Source organism: Periplaneta americana, chromosome 10 (genome assembly GCF_040183065.1).
Source record: "Periplaneta americana isolate PAMFEO1 chromosome 10, P.americana_PAMFEO1_priV1, whole genome shotgun sequence".
Lineage (NCBI taxonomy): Eukaryota > Metazoa > Arthropoda > Insecta > Blattodea > Blattidae > Periplaneta > Periplaneta americana.
In genome coordinates, this window is record NC_091126.1 from 21,145,454 (window position 1) to 21,162,397 (window position 16,944).

The 16,944-nt window shown below is 38.2% G+C and overlaps 2 protein-coding genes across 2 annotated transcripts in view; one reads left to right on the forward strand and one right to left on the reverse strand.

The window, feature by feature from the left end:
• Nucleotides 1-16,944, forward strand: part of LOC138707517 (uncharacterized) — a 636,564-nt gene that overhangs the window by 583,133 nt on the left and 36,487 nt on the right. The window lies entirely within an intron of this gene.
• LOC138707518 (uncharacterized) overlaps nucleotides 13,923-16,944 on the reverse strand; it is a 267,699-nt gene continuing 264,677 nt past the window's right edge. The window contains exon 6 of the mRNA XM_069837044.1: nucleotides 13,923-16,944. This exon is cut by the window's right edge and continues 108 nt beyond it. The gene's annotated coding sequence lies outside the window, so the exon portion shown is untranslated.

Consider the following 16,944-nt stretch of genomic DNA (forward strand, 5'->3'; position numbering starts at 1 on the left):
TTGTCGGAATTCTTCCTTTTTTCCCATATTAGCCATCTACATCTTTCCATCACCATTTCATAGCATTCCCCGATCGTCGGCTCTCGACGAACGGAACGGGCTGGCCTAGGACGAAGGGGGTTGCCTGCTAGTAACCTGGGTACGCAGTGAACCTTAGTGTAGTCAGCCGGTGTGGGTTTGGGAATGCGTCTAGCTTCACGGTTAGCGCATTAGATCGTAACAGATCACAGTGCTAGGCCATAGTGCCCGCTCCCGTAATTTCCGTTCCAACTTTCATCAGAGCTTCTAGGGTATGTTAAACTAGAAGGCAGAGAAATGAAAAATGGGAAACATCTAATATTAAATTGCGGCATCAAGGGAGACGTGGCTACAGATCAGAGAAAGCGTCAAATATGTGATACATGTAACATTACTTACAGCATCAAGGGGAACCTCAGATCCGTGGAAAAAAAATAGATTTTTATGGACTTGGCAAATGGTAAGGAATAATATGTTAGAGCTGCTTTGTCAGACACAGACTAAACGGAGCGGAGCGCTCCACTAGACTCGTTGCGTGCTCCGGTGTTTCCACAGACATAAGCAAGTTCACGCTCCGATCTAGCTCCACAACCGGTTTTGGAGCTTACAACTCTGACACTACTGTGTTAGAGAGATCGATGGAAGATAATTGATAGAAAAATAAAATTTACATTGTCACGATTACAACAGATATTTCAAATATATCTGTGTAAGTTCCTTCCTAGTTGACCACATAATTACTAATTGTCACGAGTAGATAGATAGAAAATTTACTTTTAATTATCGTACTTCTAACGCAGTTTTAATAGATATCACACTCGCGAAGTCACCATATTTCGTTTGAAAATTTAAAGCCCAGATTCATGTATGAAACAATATAATTATATATTCAAGTAGATGGTAAGGTGAATATAACTATGAGATATGCAGGACATACAGTTGTGGGCAGTAGGGTGATCACTGGAATTGAGGCTTAATAGAGATCAGAGACGAGGCATTTGGGGAAATTGCCTGTGTGCCACAGAGCAATTCGCTCGCTAGAGGCCTCAAACGTACGTTAATCAAATCGCTACTTATTTACAAATCGTCAAGAGAATTGAAAGACACATGCCTTGAATTAAGAAAAAAATAGCACTTGCTGAAAATTCGGCAGTGTCATCCAAGCACATTTCTCCTCGACTACCAATTTCCGCAATATTTTTCTTCAAACATCCTCTTTTATGGTAGCTTTCTGATAAGTAGAATGACAGGTAAGACTTTTAAGTACGTCTGCATAATAATTTCGATGCTCATGTTGTAACCACGATCCTTACTTCTTGCGGATCTAATGATAATTTTGCACCGTAAAGATATACAATTAATTACTTACGAGAAAAAGAGAGCACCGCTATCTTAAGTTCAATTTTTAGAATTATTCCCTTCCCGTTGAAAACTTATCGCGTAATTAATTCCACCCGAGAAATTGCATGCTCCGTGAAGTGATCGTGCGAAACTATTATCTCTGGAAGAATGATACTTAATAAAAATAGAATACAATAGATACAACTGAAGGTATATAGCATGAAATTCACTAAATAAATATAATTTGAGAAAGAATGGAGGAATTTGATAATTCAAGTCTGATCTTAGGCCAGATTATTAGATGAATTTGGTTCATTTCTCGAACATTATTCGATTGGATATCTCTTTAAATCGAGTGTAAATGAAAAGTAATGTACTAAGGAAGTACCACTTTCCCGAAGTTTTACGATCGTTGCGATGTTCTGTACAATGAACTTAGCGCACTTTGTGTAACTCAATATGAGGAAAATAAAAATTTAATATTTTGTTCAGAAGTTGATTACTAGACGTTAAATATTGATATACGTACATCTACTAACAAAAAGAATACGCGGAATCAGAAGTATATTTCCATCTAATTACTATGAAATATGCATTATAATATTGTAATGTTACAATTACTTTGTATGGTACAAGACAAGACGAAATTATTCATTGATGACGACCCAAAATGTACTGATTCCTCGCATTCCTTGTCAACAGTGAAACGAAATTTGATCTGAAATATTAAGGTAAGCGTTCACTACATCGTATCGCACGCATCGGACGAATCGCACGGATCGGAAAAATACTATCTCTGCTGTAATTGTTATGTAACCGCGTTCACTACATCGTATCGGACGTATCGCCTATCGGCAAATCCGTCCACGTTTCTCGGATGGGCAACTTTTCCGATGCGTGCGATCATGGCCTTCTTTAATAAATCACTTTTATTGGTGAACTGTTACTATTTTGTTGTGATATGTTCAGTGTCGCGCCAAAATGGCAGACGGAAAACTTATTTCGCGTGTAGAAAATTGCGAAGAATTATATAATTTGAGGCGTTCCCATTACAGTAATCAAGTCATTTCTTGCAAATATATTATGTAACCAATATTTCTTTAGTTTCTTTCTTTTCAATTAAGACGCATGAAGCAATTATTCGCTAACAGACGTAATTAATGGACCTAACCTCAACTCTTCTGCTTTCAGTAATGTCAATATCGTACGACGTCATGTTTTAAACAGCTGATAGGGGAATCCGATCAGGCGATGTGGTGAAGTGAAACCGTTACAGTGAACGCACTGCACTTAAAATATCCATTGCGTGCGATTCGTACGAGCAGTGCGATACGATGTAGTGAACGCTTACCTTTAATTAGTACAATTTATAGGACGTATCTTATAATCAAAATCATATGGACAAGAGAAGTTCTAATCACTTTAAAAGAAAATGTTGCGACAGTTACTGTGAATCAGCCAGTGTTGCCGACTTCGTTCTGTTCCTACTACTAATCCCGTTTCTTTAACGACAGTTTAGTTGAAAAAATAGCTTCGTTACAAGTGGAAATTCTAGGCTACTTAAACTAACGTCTTGTTGAAATCTAATCTTTTTGGTGCTGTTTATGAATAACAATTCGCTCGGCTCTTTGTGTGAGACATTCAATTATCGTGATGCCAGTGACAGAAATCCATTTAAAGAAGCAGAATTTGTAATGTAAAGACTGATTCTTTCTTGGTCGAACTCAGAAGTGTGAGTTCTTTAGTCAAATCAATTCTAAAACTAAATCTAGAAACAGAATAAGTACAGACATGGTCAATGCAATTTTGGAAATCTTTGCTGGTCCACAAAGAAAAAATCAGTGCTCCCACAATTTTCAAATTACTGCAAAGATTCTTTAACAAATTTGGAATAACTGATGAATGCAAATTACAACCAACTACAGCTTCAACTTCTACAGCATCAACTCAATGTGTGGAAGTCGCTGATGACATGGATTTTGAATTGCTGAACTTGATATTTAGCTGAAGTAGCATCTTATGACAAAATATTTAATATATTTAATGTTGCTGCATGATAATTACTCAAGTATTGAATACTAGCTCTTATCGCATGATTTTAGTTGTTCTCGACAACGGTTTAGTAGGAAAATTTTTGTACTGTTGGCAACACTGGAATCAACAGTGAAATCACAGTCTGCTATATACAGTCACGAAGCTTTAGTTTTGAGGGTGCTGGAAACGGTAGACTGTGACGGTACTATTTTGCATTGCCTGTAATGAGGCGATATTAGCGATCCTAGTGGTGAGCAACTACCTAATGTTTGCATATTTACTACGCATTGAGCTTCGCGACTGTATATACTATACTGTGGTGAAATCATGTGATGAAAACTAAAACTATAAAATATTACATATTTTCTCATACACTTACGATTTCTAACGAGGCGTTTACCACCACTCTCACCAGACTGTTGTCTTGAAAGGAAGCTCCCACCAGTGAAGACATTCAGGAACCCTCCAAAACTGTAGTCTGCATCCCGAATGGTTGAAGAAACTCAGCAGAGGAGACAGCAGCTCTTCAGGTTCGTGGTACTGGAAGACACTTTTCCGGTCCATCGCAGAGATTTGCGTATTACAGCGAGAGAACTATTGCTCCCGAGCACAAAGTTTTTAGCTACTGTACGGTCGGTAGCATTATTTCTGAATGAAACCCCTATACCTAGTAGTAGCAACTTTAAAACTGTTTTTGCGTCAGCATTCTAGTGGATGAGTTTAGAACACTAATTATCATACTATTTGCTGTACCGAACACACTAAACTCAAGAGAAGCACCAATGTTATCACCTACTCTTCACTGTGTGTGGTATGAATTTCTATTTCTCAGAGAACACTAGGTACTTCACGTGCATATTGATGGGCTAAATGTTCACAAAATGTCATTCGATTTGAATGAAAACACCTTTTCTTCCATCGGATGAAGCTACATGTACTCCAGGTGCAGTCCAAGAACTACTCAGTGTAGATGTATCCACTGAATGTTGCTTTATGCTCAGCTAGAGAACTGCTTTGACAAAAGCGCAAATTGGCAAACATTAGAAAGTTTATAGTCTCTGAACACACAGTCAATACACGCTGTATTATAGTCCGTAGATATGTTAAAGTTCTGTTGCAGCACTCAATCAAAAGACAGTACAGTCAATTCCGTTCTATTACAGTACTTACTCGCTGTTCCCGACGCTACGAACCCACCATGCTTACCGTCCACAATGAAAAATTATCAGTCTGTATTAGCCACAGCGAAAAATGTTTGTATCAGTCACACCGTCGCCTTTCGCACACAAACAGCAAATCTTCTCCACTAGACAGTTTATAATCTCTGAACACACAGTCAATACGCGCTATATTGAAGTTCTCTTACAGCACTCACAAAGAACAATGAAGCCAGTTGAGTTCAAATATTTCATCACTGTTCCCGACACTGCGAATGTTCAGTCCCTATCAGGCATAGCAAAAATCATCAATTTGTTTCAGTCACAGCATCGTCTTTGGCCCATAAAGTCCTATCTTCACACGTACATCACTGTTGCACGAACCTTCCAGTACGCGTAGTTATTTCAAACCAACACTTTTCCATTCAGTCGTCAAATCACCGGTCTTCAAGCCACCTGTCTTCTGTTCGGCATATCAGGATCCACACGTCGATGAACACATCTCCCACGGATCCTGAAAACTTAAAATTCTCATCCTCTTAGTACCACACGTCTCAAAATATCATTTTACATGAGTATTTATTTATACAATGGATATTAAAGTTTCAATCCAAAAGAACCCAAAAATAGTTAAATATCAAACCAATTTTTGTTTTACTTGGTTACCAATACTGGGTAATATACCGTCGATATAATTGGAATTAGCGAGATGAAGCAAAAGATTCGCCATATTAACATACATATGCCTTACGATTGGGGAAAACATCGGAAACAAACCAGCCATGTAATCATCAGCCCAAGCGGAATCAAACCCAAGCCACAGAGCAACGCCGGGTCAGGCTACCGCCTGACCTACGCAGGTGGGAAGCTAATATCAGTATTAATATTCATTTCTTGGGGAATTCGCCATAAGAATATGTGCATAGAGATGTCATTTTTTTTTTCTTGAAAAAGCTAAATCCGAATAATAAAGTCGCGAATTTTCCCTCAGCCTATAGGAAGGAGCTAAATGGAAATGAAGGAAAATCAAATTTTAAGGACACACTCAACCATTAAATGCTCTTCTGCTCATTATACTGAATATCCAATAAGCAGTAAGAAATTAAATGCAAGATATTTTGTTTTCATCCGCATCTCGATTTGTTACGTTGAGAAAAATCTAATAATTTACGGGCTAGCACAGTTTCCTCCGCTCATTCCACCCAGAAAATTTCATCATATTTTCCACCATTATGAACATGCCTATTCACTTGGACTCACGTATCATCACCTAGTTTTCAAATATGAGTTAAAGTTTAGGTCTTTCCCAGTTTCATTTCAAATATTTCATGCAAATTCAATTTCTAAGCATCACTTTCTAGAGCTAATAAAGGAATGTTCAAACTATAACCCTGACGTGGACAAAACGTTTTCTGAGCCCGGTCGTAACCCAGACACTGAGGAGTAGCAAGCCCTTGTTAAACTAGACATGAATTGACGTAAACAAATACAAAGTAAAATTAAGTTGTTCGTATACTCACCATTTCTACACATGAGACTTCATAAACTGCTTACAAGACTGTTGAAGATGACTCCAAAATAGCTGCCACCATTGACGATAACCATGTATGCTGCGAGACCGGATACGGCGTCCTGATGTTTGGGGTTATGTATTCTGCGATACTGAATTCTCGGTTCCTAATAGTTGGAGAAACAGCAGACCCCCAATTTGGCAACCCATAGATCAAAGTTTTGGGTCACAGAGGAAACCAATATCCACGAAGTCAGTGTTTCTTTCTCACTGTAGAGTCGAATTCATATCTCACAGATTATCACAAGAGAGTTTCGGCTTTTGCAGATGCTTCCAGAAATGTTTCTGAAGCTTTAGTTCCTCTTCTTGAAGATGACTGGAAAATTGTTCCAGAACTTTGAAATTCATCTTCTGAAATCGGCTACACATGTAATACTAAATTTTTTAATTTACCACTAATTCACGGACAGATGTTTCCAAGTATTCTATGCAGTTAACAGAATTATGCGCGGACAGTCATGAAGTAAGTATTTGCCGAAGCTGGAAAATATTGGTACCATTGTCATATGTACATCAAGCAATATTGTCACACCTCGTAACGGAAGTTCTATATATTGAAGAAAACATTTTCTTCATACCGACCTAACGAGCATAAGAAATTTGTCGTATTAAAGGATTCTAGAAGATGCAGAACTTTAGTCTAGTGTAAGGAAAGACGTCGGACTCATTGAGATATCAAGTGCTATTGCGGGAACTTCTGCATTCAACTAGAACTTCACAACCCCAATCCTCGCAGTTTGGGTATTGAACCGGAGAATTCGAATACAAATACATCATCGGGGCAGCCAGTGAGCGACCGTGCAAGAAAATCACATTGTAGTGACGTAGAAGATAAAAATACGTCGAGTAGATGGAAAAGAAGAGCGTCGGATATGTCAAAATTGACTAATAATTCTGTGAAGTAGAAGAAATCAACTCGCATCTCAATACGTGGTGTTGTGGTATTGAGGACGAAAAAGAACAGCAGACTTGGCCACAGGTTGACCGACCCAGAGACTCCTCTGACGAGGGGCATACCAAGCAGAAGAGAAGGAAACTTCAATACTGAGAAAGTGAAACTAAGGAAAAATCAGTACATGAAGGCAGATTTGTTATATAAAAACTGAAAGAAAACCTTCAGTATTTCTCATCTACACTCCACGTACCCTGTAGATGGGGCTCTTACCAGGTACTACCCACCGGGCCAGTGGGACCTGGAGCTCACAAATGGGCAGGGGCGACTACTCCCTGGGAAGAGCTGACTCCAAGAGTGTCTCTTCCTGTTACCCTAATGGTGTAGATAAGAGTTACATCCCAACGTGATGGATCAACTAGGTGGTAGTCAGTGCCTCAGTCAAATTCCGTTGAGTATTCTCACCGCAACCCTCAACTCATTTATACACAGAATTCTACATTTATAAATCGCTCAAAACGTAGAATAAACTTACTCATTATGTGAAATCGCAAGATCTACTCCTTCCTTGAAACATATCCGTCTTCAAAGAAATAACCTTACAGAACTTTTCCATCAGCCATATACGGGAATAGAAAAAAAAAAAAGAAGATATTTGCGGCTGGAATTTCCGACACGATAGTATTCAAATGATCCAAGTGTTCACAGCTTTGTCACAAGTTCCGTGGCATTACAAATGAAAAAGCTTAACCCACCTGATTTAGGACAGAGTAAACTTCAGTATCCAGAACTACTGTCATCAATCATATTCAGGCGTGATAAGACAATCACAACCATCCAAATAAAACTCTACAACCCAATCCACGCAGTCTGAGTATCGAACTGGAGGATTCGAACACAAATACATCGGAAAAGTCAGTGGGCGTTCGTGCAGCAAATATCAGACTATAGTATCGTGGAAGATAAGAACACGTCGATTAGAAGGAAAAGAAGAGCGTCAGATATATCAGGGTGGAAGAACAATCCTGTGAAATGGAAGAAATCAACTCGCAGCTTGACACCAAGTATTGGGGACGAACAAGAACAGCAGACTTGCCCACAGGTTGACCAGCCCAGAGACTCCTCTGACGAGGGGCATACCAAGCAGAAGAGAAGGAAACTTCAATACTGAGAAAGAGAAAATAAAGAAAACTCAGTACATGAAGGCAGATTTGTTACATAACAACTGAAAGAAAAACTTCAGTATTTCCCATCTACACTCCACGTACCCTGTGGATGGGGCCCTTACCAGGTACTACCCACCGGGCCAGTGAGACCTGGAGCTCACAAATGGGCAGGGGCGACTACTCCCTGGGAAGAGCTGACTCCAAGAGTGTCTCTTCCTGTTACCCTAATGGTGTAGATCACCGTTACATCCCAACGTGGTGGGTCACCTCGGTGGTAATAAGTGCCTCAGTCAAATTCCGTTGAGTATTCTCACCGCAACCCTCAACTCATACACAGAATTCTAAATTTATAAATCGCACAAAACGAAGAATAAACTTACTCATGTATGTGAAATCGCAAGATCTACTCCTTCCTTGAAACATATCCATCTTCAAAGAAATAACCTTACAGAACTTTTCCATCAGCCATATACGGGAATAGAAAAAATATATATATTTGCGGCTGGAATTTCCGACACAATAGAATTCAAATGTTCCAAGTGTTCACAGCTTTCTCACAAGTTCCATGGCATTACAAATGAAAAAGCTTAACCCACCTGATTTAGGACTGAGTAAATTTCAGTATCCAGAACTACTGTCATCAATCATATTCAAGCGTGATAAGACAATCACAATCATCCAAATAAAACTCTACAACCCAATCCAGGCAGTCTGAGTATCGAACCGGAGAATTCCAACACAAATACATCGGAAAAGTCAGTGGGCGTTTGTGCAGCAAAAATCAGACCATAGTATAGTGGAAGATAAAAACACGTCGAGTACAAGGAAAAGAAGAACGTAGGATATGTCAAGGTTGAAGAACAATCCTGTGAAGTAGAAGAAATCAACTCGCAGCTCGACACCAGTTGTTGGGGACGAACAAGAACAGTAGACTTGGCCACAGGTTGACCAACCCAGACACTCCTCTGACTAGGGGCATACCAAGCAGAAGAGAAGGAAACTTAAATACTGAGAAAGAGAAAATAAGGAAAACTCAGTACATGAAGGCAGATTTGTTATATATAGCTAAAAGAAAACTTTCAGTATTTCCCATCTACACTCCACGTACCCTGTAGATGGGGCCCTTACCAGGTACTACCCACCGGGCCAGTGGGACCTGGAGCTCACAAATGGGCAGGGGCGGCTACTCCCTGGGAAGAGCTGACTCCAAGAGTGTCTCTTCCTGTTACCCTAATGGTGTAGATCACCATTACATCCCAACGTGATGGATCAACTAGGTGGTAGTCAGTGCCTCAGTCAAATTCCGTTGAGTATTCTCACCGCAATCCTCAACTCATTTATACACAGAATTCTAAATTTATAAATTGCACAAAACGTAGAATAAACTTACTCATGTATGTGAAATCGCAAGACCTACTCCTTCCTTGCAACATATCCGTCTTCAAAGAAATAACCTTACAGAACTTTTCCATCAGCCATATACGGGAATAGAAAAAAAAGAAGATATTTCCGGCTGGAATTTCCGACACGATAGTATTCAAATGTTCCAAGTGTTCACAGCTTTCTCACAAGTTCCATGGCATTACAAATGAAAAAGCTTAACCCACCTGATTTAGGACTGAGTAAACTTCAGTATCCGCAACAACTGCCGTCAATCATATTCAAGCGTGATAAGACAATCAGAATCATCCAAATAGAACTCTTCGACCCGATCCACGCAGTCTGAGTATCGAACTGGAGGATTCGAACACAAATACATCGGAAAAGTCAGTGGGCGTTCGTGCAGCAAAAATCAGACTATAGTATCGTGGAAGATAAAAACACGTCGATTAGAAGGAAAAGAAGAGCGTCAGATATATCAGGGTGGAAGAACAATCCTGTGAAATGGAAGAAATCAACTCGCAGCTCGACACCAAGTATTGGGGACGAACAAGAACAGCAGACTTGGCCACAGGTTGACCAACCCAGAGACTCCTCTGACGAGGGGCATACCAAGCAGAAGAGAAGGAGACTTCAATACTGGGAAAGAGAAAATAAGGAAAACTCAGTACAGGAAGGCAGATTTGTTGCATAACAACTGAAAGAAAAACTTCAGTATTTCCCATCTACACTCCACGTACCCTGTGGATGGGGCCCTTACCAGGTACTACCCACCGGGCCAGTGGGACCTGGAGCTCACAAATGGGCAGGGGCGACTACTCCCTGGGAAGAGCTAACTCCAAGGTTGTCTCTTCCTGTTACCCTAATGGTGTAGATCACCGTTACGTCCCAACGCGGTGGATCGACGTTATAAATCGCACAAAACCAAGAATAAACTTACTCATATGTGTCAAAACACGAGATCTGCTCCTGCCTTGAAACATTTCCGTCTTTAAAGAAATAACCTTACAGAACTTGTCAATCAATGATATATGGGAATAGAAAAACTTTGGTATATGCCGCTGGCTGTATATCCCTATAGTTTTGATGATTGAAGGGACGTCCTAGCAAATTTCTGGGTTGCACATTAAGATAGAAGATATCTGTACATTTACAGTTCAGGCATATATTATATGTTATTGTGTTATATGTCATTATACAGGAAATTCTCCATATTGATAGTGTTGAACAGCAACCTCGTGTGCCAAAAAAAAATTAATAAAATGAATCTTCTGGAAAAAATCTTATTTAGAGTTATGGATACAGACTACATTGAAATACCCTCTTATGTCAGATTTTTTATCAAGATATTAAATTTTTCGCTCTTCTGTAAAATTGAATATTTTGACGTGAAAGATTGCTGTTCAACACCATCGATATGTAAATTTCAGCGATATAGTCCTTCTCGTGTTAAGATTATCAGTACGTACTAAACTTATATGAGTATAATAGTAGCTAAAGATACCGATATGTGCTTACTCTCACTTCCGTCAAGAAAGTTGGATAACATTTGGGAAAAAGATAAGCCATCTTCTTCGCCACTCTGTTTGACTTATATAGCCTACTCTTCCGGAGTCGTTATTTTTCGGAGACAAGATGTACCACTTAAGGATATGTTTCACTTCTTGTTCCCTTACGAAAAGTGTAGACAAGATGAGTGAACTTCATCTGATGGATATGCTTTCTCAGATGTATCTCAGAAATAGATAAGACAGTGCTCTAAATCTCAGCACATTTAAACAATAACCCAGCTCTCGGATTTCCTATTATTGACAATATTTCGAATTCAGCATATAATAATGAACAATAAAAAAACTAAGGAAGAGAATAGTGAAATGCTTTGTGTGGAGTATGGTATTTGTTTAGTAGGTTATTTTACGACGCTTTATCAACATCTTAGGTTATTTAGCGTCTGAATGAGATGAAGGTGATAATGCCGGTGAGATGAGTCCGGGGTCCAGCATCGAAAGTTACCCAGCATTTGCTCATATTGTGTTGAGGGAAAACCCCGGGAAAAACCTCAACCAGGTAACTTGCCCCGACCGGGAATCGAACCCGAGCCACCTGGTTTCGCGGCCAGACGTGCTAAAATATGGTATTGTAAGGGGCAGAAACATGGATTTATTATGACGAGAAGAGGAGCGAATAGAAGCATTTGAAATGTGGATATGGAAAAGAATGGAACGTGTGAATGGACAGAATAAGGAATGAAGCTGTGTTGGAAAGAGTGAGTGAAGAAAGAATGATGCTGAAACTGATCAGGAAGAGGAAAAGAAAATAGTTGGGTTACAGGCTAAGAAGAAACTGCCTACTGAAAAATGCACTGGCAGGAATGGTGATGCTGGGTAACTTTCGGTGCTGGACCCCGAACTCATTTCACCGGCATTGTCACCTTCATCTCATTCAGACGCTAAATAACCTAAGCTGTTGATAAAGCGTCGTAAAATAACCTAATAAAAAAAGAAATGTTGAATGGGAGAAAAGTTAGGAGCAGAACATGGTATCAGGTGATAGACGACATTAAGAAATATGGATCATATGTGGAGACAAAGAGGAAGGCATAAAATAGGAAAGATTGCAGAAAGCTGGATTTGCAGTGAAAGACCTGGGCAGAACACTATGAATGAATGAAGGTATGACAAAGAGTACTCAGGAAGTTTATACAGGATATGTATTCACAGTATATTGGACTCCAGGTTGGTATTTCGTACATGACCTAATGTAGAGTCAGAAATCTCGTGAGGTTCCATTGTGCGTCATATCCCGGTGCACACTGAACATAATCGTTTACGCTGCAGCCTCGATGCTCGCATGGATGCTCCCCATGAAACATTTACCAAGGAGCTTTTCACACCGCCTTTGGCATATCGCTGTAGTTTAGTATAGTGGAGACTTTCGCTATGATCTCGTTATCTGATGACCGTGTTAGCGATTTATTATCGTCTTATAGCAGTGCCATAAATGAATTCCTTATTACTGTGGCCATTTTGCAATAGGTGGTAAAACTGTTCATGATTAATCATATTGGAGAGTTCTTCTGATGAAGAACGTAATGATCGCCATGCAGTCATGTAGATCCGCCAGTCTGTGTACAGTGTCGGTAAGGAAGGACCAGTGATTCATAGGCAACACCATATGCTCTTTCCAGAAGATGTTTTTGGACTTCAATTCTGGAAACCAGTTTACTTAGTTCATGCGTCGCACGTGTGGAGAAAATAAATGAGGAAGGCAACATCTGCATCATGTTTGTCCAAAAATTGCTATTATTATTCTTTGCGCATTCCCAATTTCTCCTTTTCAATTGCTACAAGTTGGTTGCCTAACGAATCTGCACAGAAAAGCCCAATTGTAACTACTTACACAATACCCTCAGTGACAGTTTCAGTTAGATGTCTTGTGAGCATAGCAGTATTTAGACAATATTTTGATTTCGGTGTTCTTGTCAACGAAACGGGAAATGATGAGTAGTGTGGTAAACAGTGAGTGGAAGAAGGACTCCTTGAAAGCTAATCACAGCGCAAAATTCAGGATGCCTTGCTTTGATCTAGGGTCGAAAATGAAACAAATTTGTTATCATCGCTGTGGCGAGCAGCAGGGTGAGCAGCGTTGCTGGACGATAAACGAACCAATAAAAATCACTAGGTGTGTCATAAACGCCAGACATCCATGTGCACAAATTAGCGATGTGCCAGCAGCGAGGCTCCATCGTAAACGTACCCTAAGGACACCAGTTTGTATTGTCATATTTTGAGAAAATTTATCACAATAGAAATTAAACGACCAGATGCTCTTTATGCGCGAGAGAGGAGATAGGTGGAGAGACTTGTTGTGAGTGCCTTCCCTCATGGCCTGTCTCAAGGCTCGAAGTCAGCGAAGAACCTTCTCCCATTCAAGCACATTGAATTGTTCAGTATTCTGCGCATCTGTCTGAGCAGTATTAGATCGTTTTAATAGCACTGTACATCCCAAATGGTTATGCCTATCATGTGAGGGTCTGGAGATAATCAGAATAGGAAATTCCGAAAAAGTAGCACATATTATAAACAAAATTCCAAAATATTTCAACAGTTAGAAGTTAAAATGCCGTTAAAAAGTTCGTGTTGTGTAATTGGTATTGTAATAATTTAGACGAATATCAGATTAACCTGATAGGAATTTAACATAATTGCACTTCAAGGCATTCTGTGAAGATTCCGAAAGAAAGGAAGTTTCCAGAATTGTTGGCAATAAATATTAAGGTTAGAAAACTGCACAAGAATTAATGAAGAGCCATAATCCACGATATTACTGACTTTACAATAGATATAAATAATCAACACTTCTAGTAAACCTCATTTGTTTAATGCAAACCCATAATACAACCAAAAGTCAAATTCTTCATGACTATATAAGTGACACCAATTTAATTTCACAAAACTGTTTACAGCATGTTTCTTAATTAATGACATGTACCAACGTCCGTCTACAAAATAATACAGTAATTGTGCATAAACCACCAAAGTAGGATCAAAAACTGATTATAACATTTTATTAATTAGAAGCATATACCACCCTCCGTCTACAAAACATTTCAGTAAATTGTGCATATATAAACAACAAACCCTTTAGATTTGTTTCAATCTCTCAATCTAAGAATGTGCTTTTAAGTAAACAAACATAACGCAAAGTTACCCTAAAAGAACAACACTGCAATAGCAACTTCAGTACACTTTGAAATTATAATAACTCAAACCAGCAAAGTACATCTTATATTCATGTTTACATAACTCATCTCAAAGTTGTAAGCAGACTTGGGATTTTGGAAGAATTGCCGTGAAGATAAACTATTAGTGACACGGGAAGCTGAGAATAAAATTGAAAATGAATGAGGATGAAATAAGAGATAAGTGTAAAAGTGTGTTTGTCAGCGCTGAGACGTGTAAAACTGATCATGCAAGCAAAAATCACGATCTCTCTGTTGACTATAAATACCCCTGATGCAACTGGAATGCAAAATGTAATTAAGTTCACTTATGCCTCTCTAACCTCTGTGTGAAGCATTCCTTCCCCGCTTACAAACTGAAATTGTCTCATAAACTCAGCTTCACGGTGGATAATTTGGAAAAGATGACATGTATTGCAAAGTAAATTATGAATAAACGTTTTATAAATAATCGTAATAATTTTTGTAGAAATTGAAAGTAAACTTTTGAGGACCTCTTTTAGTACTTTAAATGCCTATTTATTACTATTTTACAAGATCATACTTTTATGTGCCTAAACACATTTACTGCTCCCGAAAGTCCCAGGCCAAGTTATAAGAAAATATTCGCAAAGCAGTGTCACTCCAAATTATCTACACTGCAATAGCAACTGCAGTACACTTTGAAATTAGTGAAACTTAAACAAAGAACAACTTAAATCCGTATTTATATCATAACTTAAATTCATGTTTACATCACTCAATATAAAGTCATGAGTAAATATGCAAAATAAAGCCATTACAAGTTAACAACAATAGTATCTTCAGTGAAATTTGAAATTAAAGTAACAAACACTAAATAAACCCATATAATATAAATTAGTTATAAACAGAGTACTCCAGTTGACGCTGTAACTTAAGAGGCGGGTTCTTCATCATCTTCAAACATTTCAACGACAATTATTTCTGACAGATCAGATTGAACGAAGCACAAAGTCTCATAATAAATGTTCGAAAAGGCAGCCGAGTCTATTGTTTGCTTACAGGTATAAATTTTCCATTACATTTAAAGTCCTATTTGAATGCCTTCAGACTTGAGTTTTACATGCAGAACAACGTGATTTGGAATTGGAGCCCAAGGATCTCCCCTGGAATCCGACTGTTATTTGCCACGAGACACAGACGATATACCTGTCCAAAACTAACATCTAAGTGGATAATAATTTATTTCAAATAATCACAAGGCCATGGCATGATTTATTTTTGTTATCTATGTGTCAAAATTAAAAATGAAAACATTTTCGTCATGATTTAATCTCAAACTATTTAAAACGTTGAATGATTCAAAGATGGTTATGAGATTTCAAATAATCACAAGTGACCTGATGATATACCTTTCCTTTCACTTATTTATTTATTGCAATAAGTAAATTAATAAATGATCATGTTTATTATCCGGGCACCTACGACTGTGAAATCGCACAATCATCCTGGAATCGTCTCAGTATTTGAAATAATTTTACATCATGACACGATGAATTTACTTACTTATTTATTTATTTTAATTAATAAATCAATAGTGAAAATACTTGCCAAGCGTTGGCCTGCAACTGTTTTTAAATCACGCAACCATCTTGCAATCATCTTACAATAATCATAAAACAAAGAGTTTAATGAAAGAAGTACAAGAAATGAATACAGCATTCCCTGCTGGAACCACTAGTATTGTCTTGAATGTGACGATATACGGTGATATTCAAAATGTATAATTATTTTCTCATAACGATGTGTTGCGGGTTGCATCGTTCTCCCACTATCGAGCAAGAAGCGCTACTACAGAAATGCAAGTGAACATTTTCCTGAACAGGTGCCCACTTAAATGTTAAATGTTAAAAAGAAGTATGTAAAAGATGAAAATGCCAGAATTTCTCACGCCTCTACCACAATTTTCCCCCATCATAGTACTTACTACCCTGTCCATTTGCACATAATTCCTCTGAAAATGCATGCTATACTGCTCCAAATGCGAAAGAACAGTTGGATGTAAGGTATTACAACAATTTCTCAATTAAATATTCGATTTGAATTACTGATATGTGCCAAAGCCAAAGAGGGAATTTGAAAGGTTACGACTTAAGTCTTTTATCCCCTTCCATTGTCTTCATATTCACAGGAAGATTGTGGTAACAAATGTAAACTTTAGAAAATATTAACAAAAAGTAGAGCATGTTTAAAGATTTCGATGCTGGCGTGCTGTGTGTCACTTAAGCTCTTATCCGAATAAAATTGTTTTGTACGTGATATTTAATTAGTTATATCGTCTATATCTTTTAGCATCAACAGTAGAACAATTATATTATTATGATGTAAGACTCAAGAAAGATTTCAGGAAAATAAAATTCAACTAACATTGTATTAAAGTATGTTTCGACCTAACTATTTCCAAGTTAAAAGTAACTTTTGTTAGGACTTAATACATTGAAAACAGGATTATTATAAATGCGCAATACAAACCAACCAATGCTGTGAAAATCACGCATATGACAATGAAATAAAGACAACAGATCTCGGAATAATTTCTCCTACCATACATATTACTATTGTCCGGATATTCAACAAAATTCATTGTAAAATTTAGTGACGATTCAATCTCGAAGGAATTTACG